Source organism: Cyprinus carpio, chromosome A7, assembly GCF_018340385.1.
Source record: "Cyprinus carpio isolate SPL01 chromosome A7, ASM1834038v1, whole genome shotgun sequence".
Taxonomy (NCBI): Eukaryota; Metazoa; Chordata; class Actinopteri; order Cypriniformes; family Cyprinidae; genus Cyprinus; species Cyprinus carpio.
The window spans coordinates 37160908-37188299 of record NC_056578.1 but is presented as its reverse complement, the minus strand read 5'-3'; the positions used below and the strand labels follow the sequence as shown (position 1 = coordinate 37188299).

The following is a 27392-nucleotide window of genomic DNA, read 5'->3' as shown; positions in this document are numbered from 1 at the left end:
TCATGGGCCAGGGCAACTTGCTGTTTCGAAAAGTAAATTGGGCTGTGAAAGTTGTCTTCTGAGGCGAAGAGGTCCACCTCTGCCCCACCGAAGACAGACCAGATCCTTTGAACCATTTGGGGATGTAGTCTCCATTCTCCTGGAGCCACATTGCACCTGGACAGCATGTTTGCCCCTTGGTGCAGTCTGCCTGGCACATGAACTGCTCTCAGTGAGAGTAGTTTGCATTGTGCCCATAAAAGGAGGCATCGAGCCAACCTGTGAAGGGAATATGACCTGAGACAGCCTTGCTGATTGATAAAGGCTACCACCGTTTTTTTTGTTTGTTGTCTGAATGGACCAGGGTACCCACTTAAGGCAGTTTTCAGGGGTAGAAAAACCGGCATCATCTCAAGGCAGTTGATGTGTAAGCATTGCTCCAGGTTTGACCAGGAGCCTGAATGCCGGTCTGCCCTCGTACAGAGCTCCCCAACCCGAGTTGGAGGCATCTGTCGTGACCACCTTCCTTCTGGAGGTCAGTCCCAATGCGACGCCTGATTGAAACAGGCGTGGAGTTTTCCAAGGGGTCACAGCTCTGATGCAACAGTGGGCATCTGTTGTGACCACCTTCCTTCTGGAGGTCAGTCACAATGCGATGCCTGATTGAAACAGACGAGGAGTTTTCCAAGGGGCCACAGCTCTGATGCAACAGTTGGTTACCCTGAAATGAAAACATCCCAGGTGCCATGTGTGGGATGGGACATGGGCTTTGAGCCAATACTGGAGGGGCCGCATGTGAAGCAGGCCCAGAGGAAGCACAGAGGAAGTGGCTGACATGAGGCTGAGCATCCTCTGGAAAGTCCTGAGAGGTCATGAAGTCCTCAGTTTGAATGATGCTGCTACCCACTGAACAGTCAGGGAACGTTCTGGCGTAATCCGTGCCCGCATTCAGGCAGAATCAATAACTGTCCCTAGAAATACTACTTGCTGGCTGGGAGACAAAAAGCTCCTGGCTAAATTGATTCTCAACCCAAGACACTCCTCGTGGCTAAGAGCGATAAGTACCTGTTCTGATTGGGCTAAAACCAGCCAATCATCAAGGTAGTTCAGAATGCAGATTCCCAACTGTGTCAGAGAGGAAAGAGCCATGTCTATGCACTTTGTAAAAGTGTGTGGGGCCAGAGACAGTCCAAATGGTAGGAATGTATATTGATAGTCCACTCCCACAAATGTGAATCTCAAGAATGATCTGTGATGGGGGCCTATCTGTATGTGTGCTATCTGGAGAGTGAAAGCGAGACTTGTTCAAGGGAGTTCCGGCCTCAGTGAGAACTGACCCTCTCTTTTTCCACTCTGCGTTTGGATCAGCATAGCTTCTGAGGCTCAGGGTCCAATGTCACTCTGAGGCAGGGACCTTGACAATTAGGAAACAGGTAGTGTTTTGCCATCTGGGGGCACTGTTGAAGCACAAGCTCTGATTTAGGCTGGGGCTGAGGTGGCACTGGCTTGATAGGCTGCTGAGAGGATGGAGCTTTCTAGTGACTTGAAACAGCAACTACACTGGAGCACTTCAGCAGGAAGTGACGCATTGCTTGCGATGACTTCTGTGCCACTGTAAACTGCTCAGCAATACCATCCATGGCAGGACAAAACATTCTCTTGGGAAAAACTGGTAAGTCTAGGAAGGTGACTTTGTAAGCGTCCCTGATCTCCATTAGATTTAGCTCCAGCACCACCAAGTTGGCAATGGCCTTGCAGATCACCTGCACAGTAGCCTTAGTAGTGCACAGAGCCAAGTCAGTCGCTGTGTGCAGTGCTTTGAAGACATCAGAACTCTACCCAGAATAAGTCCACGGTGTGGAGAAGTTTGGCCTGGAACACTTGGAGCACTGCCATTATGTGAAGCGCTGAGCTAGCCTGGCCAGCCACTGAATAAGCCCTGTTCACCAGGGCCTAGGTAATCCTGCAGGGCTTAGATGGGTAGGCACAGGTGAGTCGAGTCGTTGTGGGGAGAGTGAAGCACACGGGACCTGTGCCGGTGTGAGTTCACTCGAGTCCAGTGTTTGAGCCTCTCTGCTCTGATGTTTCTTCCTCCCAAAGGAGAGAGGAAACGGGAGTGCAGGCCGGGGAGGACTGCCTTCGTGGAAGAATGTGATACGCAAGCAGAGAGTGAGACTTTTGTTTTCGCAGTGAGAGCATTCTGACCCAGTGACAATTGTCACACCGGATATGCTGTTTCTGTTCAGATCAAATTATAACAACGTAGGAAATGGATCCGGCGTGACACAGCTGACACAGCACAGCATAACTTTATGGATATTCTCCAAAATGGCACCAGGGTGATGTGGAGGAGACAAATTGTTGAATAAAGTCTTTTTTTTTTTTGTTCCGATCCCACACAAAAATTATTTTCATAGCTTCGTATAATTGCGGTTGAGCCACTGATGCCACATGGATTATTTTACAGATCTCCTTGCTACGTTTCTGGACTTGGGAACATTTCAGTTGCGTTGCTGTCTATGGAGGGTCAGAGAGCTCTTAGATTCCATCACAAATATCTTAATTTGTGTTCCGAAGATGAAAGAAGGTCTTACGGGTTTGAAACAGCATGAGGCTATGTAATTAATGACAGAATTTTAATTTTTGGGTGAACTAACCCTTTAACATCCACATCAACAGATTAAAAGCATTCTGTTTATTTGAAGCATACACTGCAGTTCTGTCAACTGCTGCTTAAAATGCTAAAGTGCTTTGAAGTTGGGTAGATTCTGATTGGCTGTCAACATTTGTATCATTCATTAGCTAAAAATAAACTTCTGAAAGTAACTCCAATGATATCATTCCTCTGTTTTGTTATCGTTATATTTGTGATGTGGACTTCCCTATGCAAGCCAAAAACCACTGCACAATATAAAGAGTAGTACATTTCACTTTTTTCTACAAAGGCATCTGGATGATTATTTGGGATAATATTTTATGGACAGATGAGTCAACTCAACATTTGACACTTGAATTATGCTATATACCAGACAATTTTTAAGAAAGTCCAAAATTATTGATAACAAATATTAGGTTGACATATGAATAGCTGAAACTAAACAAAGACGTTTTGTATTTCTAGTATCAGTCCAAGCTTAAATTCTGTGGCTGTGATGAGGCAGGACCTGAAAAGAGACATGCAGGTATGCCAAGATTCCTCAACAGAGATAAGCAAGGCTCATATCTGTAGTGTCCTTTTAAAGAGATACTCCACCCCAAAATGGAAATTTTGTAATTAATCACTTACCCTCATGTCGTTCCAAACCCGTAAAAGCTCTGTTCGTCTTCGGAACACAATTTAAGTGATATAGAGAGACACAGAGACTGTTGACAAAGGAATTGTTGAATAAAGTCGTTATTTTTGTTTTCTTCACTCAGAAAAAGTATTCTCGTCGCTTCATATAACCCAGATTGCATGTCTGATGTCAGATGGAGTATTCTGACGATGACTTTCATACCCTTTTATGGACCTTCACACTGTTTATTTACTTGGCAGTCTATGGAATAGTCACAGGCCTCCCGGTTTTCATCCAAAATATCTTAAACTGTGTTCCGAAGACGAACAAATCTTTTACAGGTTTGGAACCGACATGGGGGTAAGTGATTAAAAGGTGCCATGTGTAAAAATTGAGGTAAAAATATCCAAAAAATGACCTACACGCATCAAAAGAATGAGAAGAAATAAGGGCGATGATGTCATTAAAAAAAATGTCAAGTTATAGTGCTGCAGAGATATCAACCTTAATTAGCATTAGCATTACTAGCCACGGCCCGACAGGTGTCGTAATACCAGTTTCGGCCATGGGGGGCAACATAACCACCAGCCAACCTGCAATACACGAATAACTCGCACGACTTGTGGGCGTACTTGAAGCTGATGTCAAGCAACCGCGCTCGGAATCACAAATCAAATCCGATAAGAAAAGGAGCCGAACCAGAGTAAACATCGGCACTGCTTTCCCATCGCTGGAGACAACTGATGGACTTTGAAAGAAATGAGCTTCGACTACGAACTTGCAACATTTCTTTTGGATTGGTAAGTAAGATGCTGTTAGTATTTCGCTAGAAGTTTGTTTTATATGTTTGCGTATTTTTTTCGGGAAGTTCGATACATAGAAATGTATCGAAGGCTGTTCGATGGCTAACCGTAGCTGCGTTTGATAGTAAGCTAGCTATAACTTTACCCACAGATCCGATCCGGTTTTTCACCTGTTTATCTACCAAAGCCCGTCTCTACCAAGCTGATGCTAAAATGTAACATTACCTAAGAAGCTTGAAATGTCTTCGATGATAATGAACCAGAGAGAGAGAGAGAGAGAGAGAGCGCCCCGGCCGCGCGCGCACTCACTCACTATATTCAGAGCGGTCAAGTTTTTGAAAGCGTGTGAAAAGAGTCAATTGCGTCTGTCTCACGGTGAATGCTTGAGAGTTGGCAGCTCTGGTTACGTTGGTTGGCGCTAGCTTGGTCAACATCAGCTGTCTGATGTTGACCAGTGATGTGACAGAATGCTGTCTGTCAAATTAATTTAATTCAAATAATGTGTATATACAATTCAAAATGTAATATGAACAAAACGAATATGAACATATTCACTGGTAAAGGGGAAGGGGAGTAGCTTGAAGATGTCATGTTTCAAAAATCACTTGACATCACCCAACGTTCCTCTGGAGGCAAAAACGTCCTTTAGGCTTCGGCTATGGCTCTAGGGTTTGTTGTGAAGGTAGGGGCGGAGCATAGAGACTATGCCGTTTCTCGTTTGTTACTCTAGAGTAGACCAATTCACTTTATTGAGGCATACTGCCCCCATCTGGTATGGAATGTGGAGTATGACTTGATTTTTTTGCCAGACATTACACATGGCTCCTTTAATGACAAAATTTTCATTTTGGGGTGGAGTAACCCTTTAATGCTGCTAAGCGTTGTCCAGTCATAAAACAGGTTTATGGGGACTTTACTTTTGGTAGTGTCTATTTACACAGGCTAGATGCCTGTATTTTTTATAACGTTTACACTAAATCATTATTATATTATATTATATTAACTGAACGATTAACAAAAAAGTAAGTTTTTTAGACAGTTACCATTTTATCGTTATTAGGTATTTTTTTAAGCAGTATGTGGTATTTACGGGGGGTTCAAGGTGCTTCAGAATTACCATGGTACTTTTTATTATCCATTTATCTAGTGTCTCAATATCTTCCCTAGATGGCAGCAGCGGCACAACAAATACGTTGTCATCTGAACTGAACAGCATCTGAACAGGAAGAAGAAAACAGTCACAGGTCACCGGTATCCCGAGAAGTAGGAGGAGAAAGCCGGCTGAAGCCTTGCGTTTAGCTTTTACACTGACGTATGATCTCGGCTGACATCTGAGATCTACCTTCATTATTTTCTTTGGACAAAACAGATCATCCTGGCCAAGAAGAGAAGCGGAAACCGTGAGACAGAGAGCAGTCCGCCGCTGGTAGAGCAGGATCCGAGGCCCTCCAAACAAACTCCACTCGTCAAAGGTAACGTTACCTAATTCTGACCAGTGTGTCCTGATAGCAGTCTCTCACAGTTATTATGCAGCTTTCCACGATTATGCGGAGTCGGAATAATAGATATACACTGAGAAACTGTTGTTGGCGAAGACCAGAAAATCTGACAGCTGGAGCTTGAATATCCAGGACTAATGTAATAATGATTAACACTTCAGTTGAACGATCAAAGCTTTTGTCGGCTATTAATAGATTCTGAAATGTGACGATCTACAGCAAACCTTCATCGGAAATTGACCTAAATGTGACTATTTGGCTAGTCAAATGAAAGTGAAGGATTGCGTAATGCAGTGATGATATCTGATTCATTTGGTTCGCATTACTAAATGCTTTCAGAATTCAACCTTTAAACTGATCTTTATGTTCAATGCCACATGAACAAGAGCTATTACGTAGTCACGTTATTAATAACATTATCTGCCAGTGGGGAAAAAAATTGATAAATTACAGTGCTTTTGAAATATGTTTTTTTTTTCAAGTTTGTTCCAAAAGAGGTATATGCAAAATTTAAAAGTCATTTAAAATATATAAAATGTAAAATAAATATTGCTTTAAAATGTAAAAACTACTTATGAATGTTAGTTACTTTAAAATATGCAATTTTATATTGTTCTTTACATTTCAAAATACCATTCTTAAAACAAAAAAGCACATCCAAATACATAAATTCCCGTTATACATGACAGTTTTTTGTTTATAGATGTTTTCCTAATCCTTCCAAAATAATCTTGAGAAAATACAATGTTAAAACAAATGCAAAAATGTTTTATTTTTTCCAGTACTCAGAATTCATGGGTATATGTTCAGCTGGAATCTTTCCAAAACATGCTTAAGTGGAGAGTTGCATGTTTGTAGGATACTTTATTTTTGCTGTTGATACAAAACTTGTTTTGAATGTTTAATAATTTGTCCCCAGTAGATATTAAACTGGCCAAAACATTTCAACATCATTTGTGTCCTGTGACGTCGCAGGACAAATAAAAACACTGCGTGTGATTTTTTTTTTTATTTAGGAGTGAACCGAGTATCTTTTAGTACAGCAGAAATAACCACAGATTAAACCTACTAGATTTATGCCTTGATTGTATGATGACAAATTTTGGATTTAATGCAAAGAAAAAAAAAACCGTCTTCAGCGTAATGATATATTTATTTTAAAATTAATTGTTTTAAATGTTTAACGTTAATGCCCTAAGTAAAGACCACAAAGTTGATGACTTGTGCTTAAGGCTGTAAACATCTTTGCATATTAAAAAGCCACTCAGACTTTCCGGTGTGTTTAAACATCTAGCTGTTTTTTCTAAATCAGTTTGGTGTTGATAATGGGACAGATTATAAGATGATGTCACATTATCATATGTGATTTTTGGCTCTGTAGTTCTCTTGCCTCACCACAAACGAGAGCTCTCACGGGCCTGGATCTCCCTGAGGATTGTGAGCAAGTGATGCAAATGTATGCGATACGTTGCATGGGTGATATATTAGAGGTTATTCATGATGTGTTTTTGAATGATTCCCTCAGGGAGCCCAGTCACCAGGAGGAGCCTCTGCACGCATGTCAATCCTCCTCCTCGTCACTATCTTTGCCTGTTCGGCTTGCGTCATGTATCTGGTGTTCAGAAATTTCCCAGAACTGAGCGAGTAAGTCTATCTCCCCTATAGGTACTATAGGTTTGTGTACTGAACATAAAAGGGTGTTTTACGGTGACTTCGACAAAGGGGTTGATGTTTTTTCTTCATGTCTTGCAGAGACGAGAGAGAGAAAAAATCAAAATTCCTAAAGACATGGATGATGCCAAAATGGCATTGGGCACAGTGCTGTCCAAATACAAGGACACATATTACACACCAAGTGCTTGTAGCGTACTTTGCAACATACATCTTGTATCCTTTGTGACATGATTAATCTTGATTTTTCAAGGGACAGATTGTCAATATTATTGACCAGGTTAGAGACTATATTAAAATGAACGCAGATAAAAACAAGGCTGTGAGGGATAAATTGACAGTCTTTTGGTCTTTTTTTTTTTTTTTGTCTATTGTCTATTGATTTCAGCTGACAAAACAACCATACAGTGTTTTTAAACATCAGTGCCAATCTATTGAAAACACTGTACTTCTCTATGCCTCATAGCTTCATTTTCGTTCGTTTTCAAAAATGATATATTGCTCTTCCCTAACTAAGCTATATGATTTGGATAACCCAGTGTGAATGTTTTTGTTTAAGAATCAGACTGAATGGTGATGATTAAAATGGCTTACTAGCTTAGAACGGTAGTCTAAATCTTTAATAGGACACTAATAATAACAACACATTTTTATACAGGAAAATGAATGTAAGTTGCACAATTCTGCTTTCTGAAATGTCTTTTCCCATAGACTTTAATGTAAGTGCATTATTGTACACATTTATTTAGTGTGGTAATTAACAGGGTACAGAACATTTTTTTTATGGGTTAAATTAGACACCTGCAGGCAGACAAATTGCTTGGGAGTGTCTGTTAGTCATATTTTTGTATCAGCTACATAACCAATTTTGCCCGACTTGCTCTGTGTTATTCACTATTGAGTTAAAGCCTTAACTAAGCCTTTCTCAGCCTTCAGACGTTTGCCATTCCAGGCTCCATTTTTCTCAGTATACTGTCTGGTTATCTCTACCCTTTTCCATTAGCTCTCTTCCTGGTCTGTCTGGTAAGTTTTTTTGTTTGTAGTCAAATTAATTTCAAAACAGTCTGTCTGTCAAAACATTGTCTCCTAGTATGAAAAAGTGACTCTTTGTTCTGTAAAATATGTTGTTGTGTTTTATGGTTTACAGTGTTCTGGCCTTGGGGCGTCTTTTTGCTATATGCTGTCTTATTTAGTCGGGAGGCCGATGGTGTACAAGTACCTCACAGAGAGAGCTCAGAAATGGTCACAACAGGTGACATTTTTCATACAAGTAGCTTTCATTTTTGTATGTAAATTGACTGGCCTTAACATTGAGCCGATGTTGTTTAATGTCCATTGCAGGTGGACAAGCACAGAGAGCACCTCATTAATTACATCATTTTTTTGAGAATAAATCCTTTCCTTCCAAACTGGTTCATCAACATCACCTCGCCGGTCATTAATGTGCCTCTGGGTATCTTCTTCCTGGGCACCTTTCTTGGTAAGATTAATCACTTTTACAACAAAATATTCACAATAATACAAGTTTGTTGGTAATGCTGCAATCATATGTACAGTAATACTATGGAGTAACTAAAAATTGCTTGAGGTCCAGTAAGAAACACTCCTCACCAGCTGAGGTCCAGACAAATATTTACCTAAAAACATGAATTGATCGTTTTTGCCAGACCAGGGAATCTGCAGTATATTTAAGCTAAACTTTAAAACTTCTTAAGACCTACATAAAATGAAATTAAAATGACTGTAAATAGCATGATTTACAGTTTAGAGACAAAAAGTTTTATGCTTCACATTTCAGCCTTTAAACCATTTTTTTTAAGGGAATAGAATAAAAAAAAATTACCAATCAATTATTATATCAATTAAATAACATATAAATATATATGTTGCTGTTAAAATTGTTTTGATACATTTGTCTTCTTGTCGTTCCATACCAGTTCACATTTACAACTCGTATTTGTATTTGTAGCGTACAAACATCAGTTGATTTTCACATTGGTCTGACCAGAAACAGCAGATGGGCTTATTGAAAATTCATTCTCTGCCAGCAGGAATGGCAGAAATATATGGAGCTTAAAATATGACAAAACAATTTGAATTTGTATTGTGTAAATTTGAATTATTGACAAGTGTTATTTAACAGAACTGAATATTATGTGGCATTTAACAGTTTTGAATTATTTTTTTTTTTAAACTGAATACTGAACATTTGAGATTAAACACAATTGATTTTTTTTGATTTTTTTATGGCTGAGTTTTATAAGACATGTATTTTCAAACAACGGATTTTTTTGTTCTGAATTCTTAGACTGCAAATATTAAGTGTTTAAAAATAAAGCTTCAAGTTTTCAAGATGAAGAAGAAATTCAAAACATCAGATACAATATTCTAAAATTCAAAACGCAGAAATTCAGATTGCACAGAAAGTAGGTCAGAGGTCATCTACAGTGAAGAGTAGATGATCATTGAATAGTCGAGCGAAAGCATTTTGGCCAATACTAAGGTGACCAGGAGGGGATATATTCGGTTCACTTGTTGTCATGGCCACTACATATTAACTTGTGGGGAACATGGTAGTAGGTCGTGGCCACGAGATCATTTAGTCGAGGTAACAATATCCTTAAGTCTTGGCCATGTGATGTGAAGTTGTGGTCTGAGATGCTATATTGAGGGAATAACATCCATTTCTCATGGCCACAACTCATGTTGAGGGAACAACAGTGCCTGAAGTGAGCCTGTGCACTTCTATATTTTAGTATTTAGCGCACCAGGCACTTCTGACTTCTAACTGTATTTGCTCTCTTGTTGATTTTGATTGCTTCCATTGTCCTCATTTGTAAGTCGCTTTGGATAAAAGCGTCTGTTAAATTACTAAATGTAAACATAAATGTATAAAACTCTGCCATAAAAAATAAAAATAAAATAAAAATCTATTGTGTTAATTTACAAAATGCGATTAATTGCATAGCCCTAGTACAATGTAAGTAAAAGAGAATCATTAAACAGTGTACACAGCTTTCAGAGATTATAACGATAGTTTTTATTTTTTTGAGAGTGCTTAAACTCGTGATAGATCAATGTTAGTGATAATGTCACTTTTCTACATATAATTTATTAGCTGTTTGAATAACAGTGGAAAGGAAACATTATAATTATCAATTTCTAACGTTTTTATTAAATTAAACTCAAGTTAAATCCAAATTCAGTCCCATTAAACATTTATTTAGCCTACATGGCACCAATGTCTGGTTTTGTCTTGCCAAAAAAAGACGGGTTTATGATGTTTATAATTCATTCGGCTGCTTTCAGCCTTACCCTTATTTATTTCATTATGTCAAAAGGCATCAAGGTCAGGCTGGACCGGTCAGGATATATATAGGGCTGTCAAATGATTAATCACGATTAATCACATCCAAAATAAAAGTTTTGTTTACATAATATATGTGTGTATACTGTGTATATTTATTATGTATATATAATACACACACATGCATGTATATATTTAAGAAGACTATGTTATGTTTATATATTAAATATATTTATATATAATATAAAATATAAGAATATAAATATATAAATGTATATACATGTAAATATTTTCTAAATATAGAATTTATGTGTGTGTATTTATATATACATAATAAATATACCCTGTACACATACATATATTATGTAAACAAAACTTTTATTTTGGATGTGATTAATCGTGATTAATCATTTGACAGCCCTAATATTATTTATATATATATATAATATATATATATATATATATATAATATATATATATATATATTTATATATTAGTGCTTTCAATCAATTAAAAAAAATAAATATAATTTTATTGATTAATCCCACTTAAACATTAAAGTTTTTAAAAATACTTTTACATTGCAATAATTTCACAATCGATCTTCAAATTAACGTAAAAAAAACATAAAGACAGTATATTTAAATATCTGTGTAATGGCATCTTTTCATATTTAGCTACATGTGCATATTTAGCTACATGTGCCCTTCAGCAAGTAGGAAATATACAGCAATTGAATAAAATTATCAAACACTAAATTTTCAATTAAACAGATGAATCCTTAAAGAAAAAAAAAAATGAGTGATTTCTTCATTTTTCCCATTGCTGTTTGATTAACAGACATCACAGCAGCGGGGTTATTTGGTTTTTTGGCTGCTCTCTTTACCTATTCTGACCCACCTCAGGTATTAAAGTCTCTACTAATGCACTGACGAGTTGAATCGTGTGTGTTAGTGGAGGGAGACAGTTCTGGGCTGCTCCAGGACAGTTTTGCAAACCACTGCATTTCAGAGGACATGTTCTTAAATGTGACTCATATATAACAAACACTTGCATACAGTACATGCACAATTTTAAGGCAGCTTTAATCACCTTTTTGGTAACTTCATGACTTAACTGATGACATAACTACGACATTGCATGCTTGTATAAGAAAAATCATCTAATAGCTGTTATCTGATCTTCTTCTATAGGAGTGGCCCCTCCATCCTTCGTGGCGATAAACGCAGGCGTGTCCTGGCACCTCTTCTGTTGGGACGACTTTGTACAAGCTGACCACAGCTGGCGAGGGCCGTGTCCTGGAACTCTCTTCTCTCGTGTGTGGGGGTTTTTAGCTGTGGCGTCTCCATCCTTCCCGTCTGCTTTCAGAAGAAACTCCAGCAGAAACTTGAGTAGGTCTTTTTTTTTTTTTTTGATCACCACCCCCTGCTTTTTTTTTTTTTGATTCAACTCAGGAATGATACTGGTCCTCTAAACTTCTCCTTGCTTTCTTCTCTTCTTTTATGCATGTACGTTTCATCATATAATGGGCAGCCAGTGGCTGTCAGGACTTTGATTTGGCCCTTCCATTGATTCAAACAGTACTTTCATGGAATGAAAAATTCCCTCTAGCTTTAAGCAATATTTTTCCCTGTTTTTTTTTTTTTTGTTGTTTTTTGTTTGTGTTTGGTTTTTTTTGTTTTTTCTTTTTTTTTTTCTATATCGATGTCTTCAGTGGATTTTTCAGTTTCTCTCAAATATTTTCCACAAGACAGCAATGATTTATGTGAGATACACTGGAAGAGACATATTTTCACTCCCTCTGAAGTTGCTGAGCTAAAATGGAAAGTGCCAATTTCAACCTTTTTACTGCTGATTGAACTAACAAATGTGGTTTGAGAATGAGGTATTACATGCATCAGAAACCTTTTGAGGGTGAGCTTTGTGGGGTTTACTGCTTTTCTTTTCTTATTGTCTCATGCCAGCTGAGACTGCAGTAGGGATCTGAATGCCCTGTGTACTGCTGCTAACTGTAGATGATAGTGCTTAGCTGATGTTATAGACTTTATTTTTCCCCAAAACTGATAAATATGGATGATGCCCGCATTAGTATTACAGATCAAGACAGACTGTAAATTGCATATAGATAGGTTCTGCCTTAATATAACAAGTTAAGTTAATTGAAGTAAAAGAAATGGAGCGAATATCCTGATGTCACACATACTGAAACCATTAACACCTATTTTAGCATTTCAAACCATTTTTTTCATTCTTTATATTTGGATGCAGGTTTTTGAAGTAGTCAAACTGCCCAATGATTGATTTTTTTTTTTGATTGTTAAATCATTTATAATTGTATTTTAAGTTATATAATATTGGCTTTCATTTATATTTTTCATTTTAGCCACGTGACAGAGGGAAGTATTAAGTTTTGGAAAATATAGGAGATTTGTAACTGTTACAGTTGGTTTAGTCAAGCCAATCCACTGTAAATGATTTTAAATTCAATCTGTCTATTTAATGGAATAGTTCACCCGGCCAAAATTTAAATTTGCTGAAAATTCACTCACCCTCAGGCCATCAAAGATGTAGATGAGTTTGTTTCTTTATCTGAGCAGATTTGGGGGGAATGTAGGATTACATCACTTGCTCGCCAATGGATCCTCTGCAGTGAATGGGTGCCGTCAGAATGAAAGTCCAAACAGCTGATAAAAACATCACAATAATCTGAAAGGAATCAATACGACTCCAGTCCCATCAATTAATGTCTTGTGATGGGAAAAGCTGCATGTTTATAAGAAAAAAAAAATCCACCATTAAGACATTTTTAATTTCAAACCTTCGCTTCCGTTATGTTATTTTAGTCACTCTACCCATGGTATTGCTTTTTTCGGTGAAAAAGTTGTCTAAGAGAAATATGCACAGATCAAGCACTGTTTTCCAAGTGAAAACAGTCCCAAAACAGTTCTAAACAAATATGTTGAAGGATTTTAATGTGAGGAGGAACAACACTGCATGGACTTTTTAACTGGAGGAAGTGTTACTGTGGATTATGGATTGGTATTTTGGCCTGAAGTGTTTAAATTTAATGCTTCACAAGACGTTAATTGATGGACTGGAATCGTGTGGATTACTTGTGGATTATTTTGATGTGGTTATCAGCTGATCCATTGGTGAGCAAGTAATGTGATGCTAAATTTCTCCAAAAATCTGTTCTGATGAAGAAAACTAAACTCATCTACATCTTGGATGGCCTGAGGGTGAGTAATTTTCATTTGTGGGTGAACTATTCATTTAATTGACGCAACTTAGTGGGACTCTCTGCAGTTAAATTTGCCTTTCAGTGAATCAAATCAGTCTTAAAAAATGACTTACATTTCGTCTATAGCTACAATATTGTTTCCTGTTTTTTTTCCCTGAATATAATAGTCATTAAACCTTCAATATACTAGTTTCCTGACTTCATTAGTTTTATGTTGGGAAAGAAATCAACAATATGTGCAAGGGGATAAAATAAACCATTTGCACTGAGATTTCTCTTACTTGGAAGGGTGTGATGAGGGGACGGTCTCTTAGTTCCAGATTTCATTACCCTGGTACCTCATTTGAATGTTCTCTCATGCTGCATTAAGTTATTTTTGCAGTTTAAATCCGATGACTGAAAAAAAAAAGTCAACCTAACATTTAGTTTTTTGTCATCTGTTTAATGTCTAAATGTTCCCCAGCAGCTCTTGACGTTACATGGCACTTAACCGAGAGAGCGGATATGACTGAGTTATTCCAGTTGTTCTGCAAACAGTTTCAAGCCTCAGCAAGCTGTATTTGTTATGATGATCAGAAGTGTGTTGATATACCCTCTCTGACCCCATTTATAATTTACCAAGTTGTACTCATCCTGATTTTTCTCTAGTTTATTTTTACAGAACTCTTCTCAATAAATTAAGGTTACTGATTACAGTATTATGTAAGATTTAATTGACAATGTATTGTTGTGTACTGTATTTTTAAAATCAATTCATTCATGTCTGTCCATCTTCTTGAAACATAATATATTTCTGATGACTTGATTAAATACATGAGTAAAATAGTGCCTCTTCTTCATTTTAACTGAATCACAGTGTGTGTGTGTGTGTGTAAGGTTTCCACAAAATACCAACAAAAAACACCGACCCCTTGAAATAAAGGCTTTTTTTTAAAATGAAGTTACCATGAAAGAAACCATAGTATCTGCTAGCAATGGACTCAATATATGAATTTCCTTAAAGAGCTCTCATCATGCATTTTTTTTTTTTGTAAGGGCAAACTGTGATTATTGTAATAATGTAAATAGACAAATCATTCCATATAGTGTAGACCCTTTGACAGAAGTTATTTTAAGAAGTAATTATTAAAATTATGCATTTTATAGTGCTATAAATAGGGACTCACACTTAAGAATTAATTAAATCACACACACACACACCACATATACAGTGTGTGTATATATATATATATATATATATATATATATATATATATAGGGTTAGGGTTAGGGTTAGGTGTATATATACACACACACACACACACACACATATATACATATGCATACATTCAGAATGTTTTTATAAGACAAGAGACATTTTTGTGAATTGTTTTGAATGTGTTGAAAGAAATAATTGGCTGGCATTTTTGCTGTTGTGGCCCTGGATCTTGTCTACCACCCAGACCTTGTAATTTCCCCACTTCTAAATGTTACAATTTGAATAAATATTTTATATATCAAAAGCAAAACAACTTAAAAAATCACATTTAAATTCATTTGGCATTAAAAAAAATAACTTACAAAAAGTTACAAATAACTGATGTCCCCAGTACTGCTGTCATTACCACCATACCCAAAAAACCGTTTTCATTTTAGAGATTTGAAAAAGATTCATAAATGAATGAATGAATGAATGTACATAAGATCACTTTCTGCCAGGACAGCCCAAGTAACAAGTTGAAATTAATACAGTATCTTTATTGTTTACATAATTCGTAATTCATTAAGTTAAATGCCTGTTTGTGTTGGCAAGTTCAAGGCTCATCCAATTTTATTCAAAAAGGAAAAATATTACCATCACTCACAATATCTATATCATTATTACACACTATACCAAAATCAAACAGAAGGTTGATCAATGCCATCATGTGCTTTATTTCAGGAGACACTAAAGTTATATGCATGTGATTCCAAACACCACCAGAGGGGCAACATCAAACAAACACATTCTATGCTGCTGCGATTTATTACGACAAATTCTTAAAACGGGGCAGACTAAGGAACGTTATTTAAAGTTAATTATGGTTGATGACTTACTATGGACTTGACTTTTCATTGCTGTTAAAGAAGTGATTATGCATTCGCACCGGAAGCGTGACGCGGCGGGCGTTCCTTCGGTCTTCGGCGATGATGCTTCGGGGCTTTAACGCATAACGGCGTCCCGAGCAAAGCGACACGGCGCGTGCGCACGAGCGAGCGCCAGAGGACGGAGAACAGCTGTACCGGAGGCACAATGCGACTGGCGCCCAGGGCTCCTGACTTGGTCCGCATCCGCAATGGCTGCGCAGAGTGATCTAGAGAGCGCGTACTATGCGCTCCTCTAGACCCACACACAGAAGAGCACAAGCGGAGCCGTCTCAAAATGAGCACTGGATTCAGCTCCAGCTCCAGCCGCTTCGCGGATTATTTCGTGATCTGCGGTCTGGACACCGAGAGCGGCTTAGAACCAGACGAGCTGTCCGGTAAGACCCAGTCAAGACTGAGGCTGTTTAGCACTTGATTTCGACACATTTATTTGTTTTTATCGGATATATGCTTATACTTTTGAGTTATGTGATTTATTAATCATTGCGCTACAATAAAACAGTGAGTACTGTAATGATAACATCAACAAAACAGCTGAAAATACGCGATTATGTATTTTCAGTACGGTGGACTTGTGCAATATTCAACACACGAGTGTTGAGATTTATGTTGATATATTATATTCACAGACACTGGGACGTGACAACAAAAATAGATAGTTGCCCTTACAAGACCCTTTGATTTGTCTTAAAGGAAATCTGTCAACATTTTACTGACTTTTATTGGGAAAAGCTTACTCACATTAATTAAACTCAGCAGAAGATAAAGCACTGTCATTAATACTAGCTCCTCCATTTATATCCTCTATACAAGCCATAAAAAATAACTCAAAGCAGGGAGACTGACATTATTTACTTATGTAAGGCAAAAGACTGAGGATCAGTAGCAGTGAAAGTCGTATAATGAATCTATATTCTATAATAGTCTTCATACAATCAAGTGGTTTATATACTTGTGTTGACTTCATGTGCGCAGCAGGATTGATTCCTTCATAAACAGTTCATCTTCAGCATTCATCATCAACAAACAAGGTTTTATTATTATATAATCTGTTCAGACTGTTCCGACCCTAACATCTTATTTTGATCTACTCCTTCATCTCCAGCGTTCACTCACTGTAAATGGACATAAAATAATTGTCTAAATATCCTAGTTTACTCCGGCTGTAGCATGTTTTAGTGTTTACAGTGGATCATTTAGTCTATATCGTCTCATCTAAAAGGCTCTTTGAACCAGCACGTGAAGTCTTGTTGGGCAAAAGAGTGCAGATTTCCTGTGGTTTCAGGCTTCCTCAACTTGCATTTTCAGTTTTGGTAGATTTCCACTGCTGTAATCAGAGCCTCAGTTTCCTCTCAGATGTTCATGGATTTTTGTGAAAAAGGATGTTTCATATCACAAGGATTCTGTTGGATCAGAGTCAGTAGTTGTGCTGCTGTAAACTGCTGCACCCGTGGTGTTTTAAATCGTATGTAAAAAGGTGAAACACTGTGAATCAGCCACTGCATTTTGTTCGTTGAATTTAAGTTCCAGGAGAGTTCTATTTATGGATGCAGAAGCACAACAAGGGTAGTTTCTGTTTGGTCAGGATTATGCTATAATTTAGCAGTTAATAATAACATATAGTAATTGGCAACATAATTTGTGACATTTAAATCAGTAGAATTCATAATGTTCAGTGCATAACAGAAAACCAAAAGTTAAAGTTTGCAATGCCTAAAACACCAAGATGGCAATTAAGTTTTTTCTGGTTCTGACTTGTACATGGTCACCAGATAACAAGTCCAATGCTCTCACCACATGGGCCTCAGGCCATTGAATTATCCTTACCCTTGTGTTATTTTGTTAGAGAGTATGATCATGAGTGTTGTGCGACTTTCTGAGTGTTGGAGTGGCTTGCAATCACTCATGTCTGTTGAGAGTACATTGTGTTGAATGAGCAATAAATGATACTTTTAGAGATGGTTGTAGTAAAACTGACCCTGTAGTGAAAAAGTGACTGGTGTCCACCATGACGTGACCCCTTGGGAAGAGGCCGATCATTGAAGCGTGTCCCACACATACCCTAAAGACAAAGCGAGGTCACTGAGATCTCTGCGGAGAACAAAAAGTCGTAAATTCTTAAATGCAGCATCCAGCCACATTGTTGTAGCAAGATTTTAGTGACTTAAAACTTAAAAGATTTTTTTTTTTTTTACAGGAGATTTAGAATTTCAAAGATTTCCTTGTTTTAAAATGTCATTTAAAATGTTTTAACATGTCATGTTTTAAGCACGTGATTGGGTAACATTCTTTGAGTCTGTGTTGGGCCTAGTTTAGCTGGGGAATGAAAAGTGCTAACATGCTGTTTTAGAGGAAACGAGTCAGTCAGGTTTTTTTTTTTTTTTTTTTGTCATGCATTTGCAATGTTACAATCTTTTCAATTAATTCACACTCAGTAGTTTTTGATCATTGTTGTCAGTTTGCTGTTTTTACTTTGTTTGGGTTGAAACCTTTACCAAAAAAAAAAAAAGATAACTGTAGGAGAACCATGTTTACAATGATGCTATCAGATGGTAATAAAATTATACTTATGAAATTTTTTGCAACACAAATAAATAAATATATTTTATGGCTATATGAATTATATGGAAAAAGTATATTTTTATTACGTTGCTTATTTACAAATAAAAGTTACATTATATAATAATTCTTTAAAGCAGCAATATATAGATAGATAGATAGATAGATAGATAGATAGATAGATAGATAGATAGATAGACACACACACACACACACACAGTTTTGGTGATCATTGACTTTCATTGTATGGACAAACAAACAAACAAAACGAGAGACATTTCTCAAAATATCTTTCTTTTATGTTGCACTGATGAAAGAAATTAATAGTTTTACAGTTTTAGAAGAACATGAGGGCAAGTAAATTATGACAGAATTAAATGTTTTTAGGTGAACTATCTCTTAAATGCACTGTATTGCTGAATTGTTATTTTTTTAGCTGTAGGACATTCTGTATATTTACATGAGGTTTTACTAAATGGATTTGATATAGATATTCTGATATAGAAAAGTGCTCTGCATAGCCATGGGAGCGTCTTGTGATCCTTTCTGATATGCTCTTTTTCCCTATTGGCGATGGGAATGCTGTGCATGCTGAAGCGTTAGCATATCTCTTGGCAAAGAGACAGAAAATAAGAGCCATTTGTCGTTCCTTGCATTTCGCTGTTGGGTCAGGGGAACAGTTGGGCTTGATTTGGCAGTTATGAAAAATATCCATTAGAGCATTTAAAGTGGGTCACAATTGCACTCGGAGCATGTTTATAGAAAAAAGCACGTCAGTTTCCAGTGATAGCCTGATATGTTGCCCTCCTTAAATTTGAGGTTTAAATGAGGACAAAACAGAATATTGTGCTAGGTGGGAAAAAACTTTAATTTAACTAATTAATACTTGTATTTTAACTAGTTAAGTTATCGTATGGACAACCAGTCAGCAGTGATGCCATAAGTTTATAAAATTTGCTTTCATTTTGAGTGATACATCAATGAAAGTAATGACAACTTACAGTTTAGTACGTGAGTCAGATAATTAATTCAATAACACCGGATTTGTCCAGACTAATTTAAGACTTATTAATTTGTGAGTCATTTGACTGCAGAAAACTGCCTCAACAAGAATATGTTTTTGAAGCACCTGTAATACTTTTTTTGCAGCTTGTTGAAGACAGCTTAAAAGAAATTTGTTGATCTTGTCATTTTTGCACCCACACTTTTTATCTCAACACAATCCCAATTCTCACAGCATGTTCACAGATCGGGATACAATTATTTATTTTGCCTTTGTGAGCATTCAGAGAAAGCATTGGAGGAAAACACTGAGCTGGCATTAATTTGGGGATAAAAAAAATTTATTGTAGATTTTAAGAAAAAATAACTGGGTAAAATAACTGTTCATTGCATTCCTAGGTGTATTATGACTTTCTCTTTCAGACGAATCCAGTGGGAGTAATATTAAAAATGTCTTCTGATCTTTTAGCTTTTAATGGCAATCAGCGGTTGTTGCAGCAATATCAGTCCCAAAAGAAGTGAAATAAAAAGCACCCATACCATAATAAAAAGTGTCTCAACAAAGGCCTCCTGTACCGAATTGATGCATTTTTGTAAGAAAAAATGTTCCAATGTTTCAAAACGTAATAATCACTTAAATTTAGCTTTGGCCAACATTTTAAAGTGGAAGCAGCTTGGGGCGGCCGGATTTTATGAGGTCGGCTGATTGCTCATGCACTGGTGAGTCTCAGGAAAACCAAACATTTGTTTAACAGGAGCAAAGGGAATCAAAGTTGTCCTCGTTAGCAAAACTCCCTACGACATGTTTCTTTAACAATACATGTATTTCGGAGCCGTGTGAGACAGACTTTTTTTGTACGGAATGGTGCGTTTTAATTCACTTCTTGTGGGACTGAAGCACTGCCAAACACCTGCTGAGTGCCATTAAACAGCTTGAAATATCAAATACGATTTTCAAATTCGGCCTGAAAGAAGAAAGGCATATACCCCTAGGATTATTGGAGGGTTTAGGTGTGTAATTATGGGCTAAGGTTCCATTTTTGGGTGAACTAACCCTTTAAGAAATTCTTGATTTTATGTTCCCTCCCACTTTCATGTACCCGTTAGCATGGTACCATGGATGGGACGTTGACATGTTAAGTGCACAGTAAGTGTGCTTTTCTTTTCACGTGGTTTTGGTGGGCCATGTTTTTGGAACTGAAACTTTAAATGATTCCCGTTTTAAATGAGGTTTCACTGGTGGTTCTTCCTTGTCCCTTGGAAACTCCCAGAGTGACCTCAAGCAGTAAACCCACTGGTGTTTTTTCTTTGTGGTACACCATAGACCTAACCGATAGTGTTTAAGAAAAGAAAACATACACATGAAAAGGTTGGCTTAATCAACCATGCAGCTTGCTTTTACCAAGTCATTGAACTTTTATTATGACTCTCGTTTCAACTGGATTCGTACCCATTCCGTCGCTCTTCTTTGCAAGTGCAGGGCTGTACTAGGTTGCTACTCGAGCAAGTTTTACTTACTTTAGAAAAAGCCCATACATATAGAGCTGGTAAGTGATGCAAATCGTGAAAATCTATTAGTTTACAAAAAGGCACAATGGTAAAAGTGTTGTTAGAACATTCATAATGTGCAAGGATACTGTGTGAATTTAAAAATTAGTGTTTATTAATCTATAGTCTGGCCATGCATTTTTGTGTAAAAATAAATAAAAGTTTTTTGTGTGTTGACAGTAACTAGTGTTCATTTCAGCTGGTAAATTCATTTGTAATTTTTCCCCAATGAGCATATGTTGGTTTATTTCGTAAGTATTGCTTTTTGTAATATGGTACTCCTCAACACTGGGATCTTGTGCATAAGATGTCAGAGTGTAGTCACCACAAAAACAGAACCAAGTTTTCTTATCGAACCCACTTTCAATACTTTGAAATGTCAAAGAAATCCCCTTAGGCAACTACTGCAAACAAGGGAAGTTATTAAAAACTTACGTTTAATTTTGAACCAAGAGGAAACCAAGGGGGCAATCAAAAAATCATAAACACATTTTAGAGTGGTGCAAAAAACGGTATGTGTGGAAGAAGGCATTGAACGGTTTGGCACATTCTCAGAGTCACGACTGTGCATAAATCTTGTAAAAAAAAAAACACTTCTGTAATGCTACTGATCAAATGAAGCTGTTAAATGGGGCTGCAGACTAACTCACTTTTTACTTGTCTTCTCCCAATAAAACCTTAGATTACCTGTGATACTCATATTACTATTTTTTTTTAATTAGCCTTTTTCATCCTCTGTCCCTGTTGTGTTTTTGGCATAATGCTGCAAAGTTGTGGTGACAAAACCCGCTTTTATTCCCAATGGACAGGGCACAGGGTGAGGGCTTCATTAGCATATGCATGAGAAGGAAACTGCTAGGCAGAGCGTCTTTTTGACTGGCTGGCTCAAAGCCTGGGTGGCACCGTCAGGGCCCTCTGTACCACTGGAGGACCAGGCATCTGGGCTGGACACACGCTCGCACAACATACAGGAGTTTAAACACTGTCCCCCAGGGGTTCTCATTGCCCCACCGTCTCTTGGGCTCTTTCTCAATGACATCATGAAAGAGTTGCTCCTTTGAGCTCCTTGTGACTCTGATTAGCCATATCAATCCACCATGCATGATAAAGATGCTTTTTAAGAGTCGGCCATTATTGGATATTTTTTAAGCTTCCCTGCTGCAATTGAGGAGAAACAAAATTACAAAACATTGCCATCGTGAAGTCCACTTCCCTGATTGAAGAGCCACTTCGTGTTTTGAATATCCTGTTACTTTCCTAACTGGTCTTAACTCTATCTAGCATGCAGAATTTAAAGATTTGTGGGCTTTAATTAAAGCCATTGGTACCACTTTATGTTAAGGTGTCCTGTGTTACAGTGTAAATTAATACATTTAATTAACTGAGTAATATTAATTAACTAACATGTACTTACTATATGGTTAAGACTAGGCATTAAGGTTAGGATTAGAGTTTGGCTTAGGGTGACTTGGATATTGTAGTTATGCATAATTTTTTTGTTTTTTGTTTTATTGTAATAGTAAGACATGTAATGTTTGGTAACAAGGACACCTTAAAATTTATTGTTGTACCAAGCGTATTTTTAAAGCATGTCCAGCCTTTAGCCATTTCATAGTACACCGTAAATTAGTAGAAAAATGAGACTACCTTTAACCATGTATGTAGTCTGTTTGTTCCTGTGTGAAAGTGAGCTCATGTGTCTTTTCTTCCTGTGGGTAGTCAGTAGGAACACAGCGGTTCATATCCTTCTGGTTTTAACCACGCTAAGTTGCTGAAGTGTTTGGAAGTGCTTGTTCACCTATGATTGTCCCCTCTTTCAATTGTCTTGATTTCATTCTCCCAAAATAAAATACACCTCTCAATACAACCTGTACCACCGCATCAATAGGATGCTTTTTTAGGAACCAGTTTAAAAGGCATAGTTTTACCCAAAACTTAAATCGGTCATCATTTACTTATCTTGTGTTAAAATTTTTTTGACTTTTTTTTTGTTGTTGGTCTGTGGAATACCACAATAGAGTAAATGATGACCTTGCACACCCCAATCCCCCTTCATATGTACCTCAAATAAAAGTCCAGTAATCTTTAAACCTGGAAAATAAAAAGGCCACACAATACTCAAGCTTGTGTCATACACCTTTTTTTATTAGCTTAGCAACATTTTGTTCAATTCAGCCAGGCTCTTCTGTCAAATACAAAATTAAGTTTAAAAAAGAACGTTTAAATAACAGTGACATTCAATGGTGTCCAGTGTGGTTTGGAACACAGTGTCCTTAAAATATATTTCTTTCTGTTTGTGTTCTGGCAGAAAGTCATAACAGTTTTGGAACGATGTAAGTGTCAGTAAATGATGACACAATTTAAATTTTTGGGTGAACTATACCTTTAAACAGTCGTTGAACTCCGCAACAAACCAAAGTTGCCTGAAAAGAGAAAAAACAGTTGATAGCATGCTGTTTCGATGGTAAATCTCTCTATATGCCCGGTCCAAATGGTACATTTGAGATTGGAGGGTTTTTTTTGCCAAAATATTATATCAGTGATATGACTAATTGAATTTCACAATAACAATATACATAAAATATGTGACCCTGGACCACAAAAAAAGTCATAAGGGTAAATTTTCCAGTCCAAAAGGCTCAATTCAGAAATTGAGATTTATTACATCATCTGGAAAGCTGAATAAATAAGTTTTCCATTGATGTTGGTTGTGTTAGGATAGGACAATACTTTGGTCGAGATATAACTATTTGAAAATCATGGATCTGAGGGTGCAAAAAAATCAGAAAATCACCTGAACATCACCTTTAAAGTTGTCCAAATGAAGTCTCTTAGCAAAAGCATTATTTCTAATCCAAATTAATTTTTTATATATTTCAGTAGGAAATGTAAGTAAATATCTACATGGAACATGCTCTTTACTTAATATCCTAATGATTTTTGGAATTTAAAAAGAAAAATCAATATATTTTGAGCGCATACAATGTATTTTTGGGCTATTGCTACAGATATAGTTTTTTTACCCCAGCGACTTAAGACTTTGTGATCCAGGGTCACAATATAGTTATTTTTTCTGGAAAATAAGGCAATAAAAAGCATAGATATGCATATAAATTACCAGTTGTGCAACCATTTGTTGTGAATATGAATGATTCCTCAAAACTGAGAAAAAAGATGGGCTGTTTTCTTTTTAGTCAGTCTGACTTAAGATTTCAGACCTTGTGCCAAGTCTGACCTGTTGCTAATTCTTCTATTCCTTTAGCAACACTCAGAATACCATTTGTGCAAACAAACACACCATGGTGAAAACTAAACCAGCAACATAGTGTGATAAACCAAACTAGAACAACACTTAGCAACTGTGACACAAAGGCCACGCATTTTAACATACATTTGTTGTAAGTGACCCAATTCCAATTTTTTCTCTTCCTTTGTGGCACAGATCGGATATACCACCGAACGCATAAAGCAGGAAAAAGCAACAAGGGATAATGATTATTCTCATAAACGGTTTCAGGCCTCATTATTATGTGGAAACATAAATTGGATACATTCATTTGCATCTGGCCAATGTAAATCAGACAGATTGGATATTCCCACTGTCAGTGCGAGTCGTATGTCATTGAAAAAAAGGCGATGGTGGCAAATGACCCGTCAACTCAGAAGTATGCTTTTCCGGGCAACGTTGCAAAGTCTGTGGTTTTCTCCTGCAGAACTGGGCTACTTTTACCACTGGGTGCAAGGGTTGATTTTTAGTCCAGGGTTTAAAGTGATCTCCTCAACCTCACCCTAAATGCTGATAATAAACGTGGCAAAAAGATGCGATCGGGCTAGTTTGATTAGCAATTGGGCGGTTGCGCAGACCTGGCAACCCTGTTTTTTTGGTCAGTACGTCTAACTTGGGTGTGTTTTAACCAAGAGTAATCCATATCATGGTAAATGCCAGGATACCAGATATGCGATGCACTTTTTGAAAGAAGATGTAAGGCTGGTTGTCAACCAAAAACGGGTATAGCTCAACAAATGGGAATTGGGCAACAAGACCTGTCGTGTAAATGCAAGTGACACGGTAATTGTTCTGTATTTTTCTAATATAAGATGATTCAACCATTAAGTAACTTGAGGAGTTTTCATTTGTTGAAATAAAAAATAAGCCAATATTTTCAGTGTTAGTGGAATGAGTAAAACTAGGAGAATAGAGGTAAGAACACAACCTCTGCAAGACCATTGCATATTACCCTGACTTTACGTTAATGGCATGCAAAAGAGTAGATTTGGAGCACAGCGAGTGTAGTAGAAAGCAAATGAAACTCAAGGGAAATGAACAAGAGGCCGCTTGGGTTTGGTTTGGACTTGGTAAACTTTAAAGATATGCGGGGGATCATTTTTTCACAGGGAAACACGTCATCAGCCATCTGTTACTCTGAAATTCAATTGCTCTCTTTTGTGGCCCTTTTCTTGCCTCACACATAGATGTATGGCTACCCACGAATTCTCTCTCTGTCTGGGCTTCACATTCATCTGACAGCAATCACGCTGACAAGGATCAACCTTTGTGTTCATCACATCAATTTACCAGTTACCTCATTAGAAGAGCCTCACTTCACAAAATATCAAATGCATAATTAATCTGTTCATTTCTCATTCTTAAATTCCCAGGTTTGGGGGTTCTTTTCAGTATTATTTTCCTGCGCAGCTGCTTTGAAATTAGTAGTCAAAGCTCTATGCATTTGAAATCATTGCTATTGGGAACTGGTGGTACTTCAGGGCCTGTCATTGCAAATTCGAAGTATTTTGCGTCTGAAAAGAGCCTACTACATATGAAATATGTACGTTTTAGGGAACAGTTTTATTGATCCTTTACACACAAATTCTAAAGTTTGCATATTTGATATCAGGCTTTTTTATGGCTCTTGTAGTATTATATGAGCAGACGTGAAGCTCATACTTTAGGATGAAAAAACAATTTTTTTTTTTTTTGTGAACTTGGTGGCAGTTTGCTGGATATTATTATGGCCAAAATAGCAAACAGAGATCAAAAGCTTTAATCAAGATGGACGAAACAGCTGATTATAGCTGTACAGGTTTTTATTTATTATTTCATCATTCGCATAACTATATCTAGTAGTATAGTTAATGCAAAGACTGAACATCTCATTTTAATCTGTAGCTGAAATTTTCTTTTGACATTTTTTTCGAAACTTTTAGAACCCTACATGTGAATGGCCTTATAAATCGAATTGCGATTGGTTTCATCATCTTGGATAAAAAAGTATAAGAGGATAAAAATAAAGAAAATTGCAAAACTGGTGTTACCATATGATACTCGGGCGACCAGGTGAAATCTATGTGTGGGAAGCACTGGTAAAATCAAAAGTGATCTTTAACAGTATAACAGACTCAATTACATAAAATGCATATAAATATCAGTTTTCACCTTAAATTTATCAATTAATATATCTTTGGAAGATTGTATTTAATTCTTCGTTTTATGATCAAAGCTCTGTAGGTTTTTGTTAGTTTTTTTTTTTTCTTCTCATAATGCAATACAGTACAATGAGAATTGAGAGATAAACAAGTAAACATTCCTCAAAAGCCTGAAGATACCGCATATATTTTAGAAATGATTTTCTAAAAAATTATGTGTGGATAAGCAAGTAATATTTGCTAACCTATTTGCTTCAGTCCAGTCAGTATTCCATCTTGAAATATTTACTAACAAAAATAAACTTTATTACGTTTACTCTAATAAAAACTCATACGAGAATTTCACAGCAAGAAGACGACTTGTACCAGAGTTTTACTAAAGGCCTTTTGACATGCTAAAAAAAGGATGAACTAACAATGATGACAGAAGACATGTAGATTGGCGTACATCAGGTTTTTTCAGGAAAGTTTTGAGCTGATAATTTAGAGGCCTTAGAAATTTGCCTGTCAATGTGTGATACCGAAGAAGACTTTAAAGGGGTAATTTTTGTTCTTTCCTGTCTAAAAGTGCGGCGATCACTAACGCGCTCTTCCTCCTCCGCAGAGCTCATGCCTTTTACATCCGGCCTGTGAGCCTCTGGCTGTTCTCTTCTCTGGTCCAACAGACGCAAAGCTTTTCAGCCAACCATACAGAAGTACTTTATATAAGAATAAGGTTTATTCTCTTGCTCTTAGCCTAGAAGCATGGAAGCAGTTAGTTTGGATACTAAAAGGAATCTTTTTTTACAGTCCATCTTTTTTTTCCTACATTTATATCAACTTGAGGTCTTTTTTTTGTTAAAAGAAACCAATAGTTAAAGCCTCCATGAATATCACCATATTCATAAATAAAGTCAGTTACCGATGACATTGCAGAGAAAAAGCAAATTGGAGCAGTTAGCGGAAATGCAAAACAAT

General features: G+C 36.9%; 2 pseudogenes; both read left to right on the top strand.

Moving 5' to 3' along the window:
* The first annotated feature begins 1955 nt into the window (after positions 1–1955).
* Positions 1956–11929, top strand: LOC122145796 (annotated as a pseudogene).
* Positions 11930–16020: 4091 nt separating this feature from the next.
* LOC109086979 overlaps positions 16021–27392 on the top strand; it is a 48282-nt pseudogene continuing 36910 nt past the window's right edge.